The sequence below is a fragment of the Quercus suber genome, unplaced genomic scaffold (assembly GCF_002906115.3).
Source record: "Quercus suber isolate HL8 unplaced genomic scaffold, Cork oak 2.0 scaffold_325, whole genome shotgun sequence".
Classification (NCBI taxonomy): domain Eukaryota; kingdom Viridiplantae; phylum Streptophyta; class Magnoliopsida; order Fagales; family Fagaceae; genus Quercus; species Quercus suber.
In genome coordinates, this window is record NW_027069778.1 from 550,989 (window position 1) to 551,243 (window position 255).

Here is a 255-nt window from a genome sequence, read left to right on the forward strand (position 1 = left end):
ATGGCTTATCTCACTTGCTATCCTTGAGGTGGAATGGGCTGGTATTGGATTAGAAGAGTGGTGGAGGAATGAAAAATTTTGGCTCATTTCTGGGAATAGTGCTCACTTGGCTGTTGTGGTACAAGGCCTACTCAAAGTGATTGCAGGGATTGATAAATCTTTCACATTGACTTCTAAGTCTGCAGGAGAGGACATTGAGGACATTTATGCAAACTTGTACCTTGTGAAGTGATTGTTGGATTAAAATACTCTATC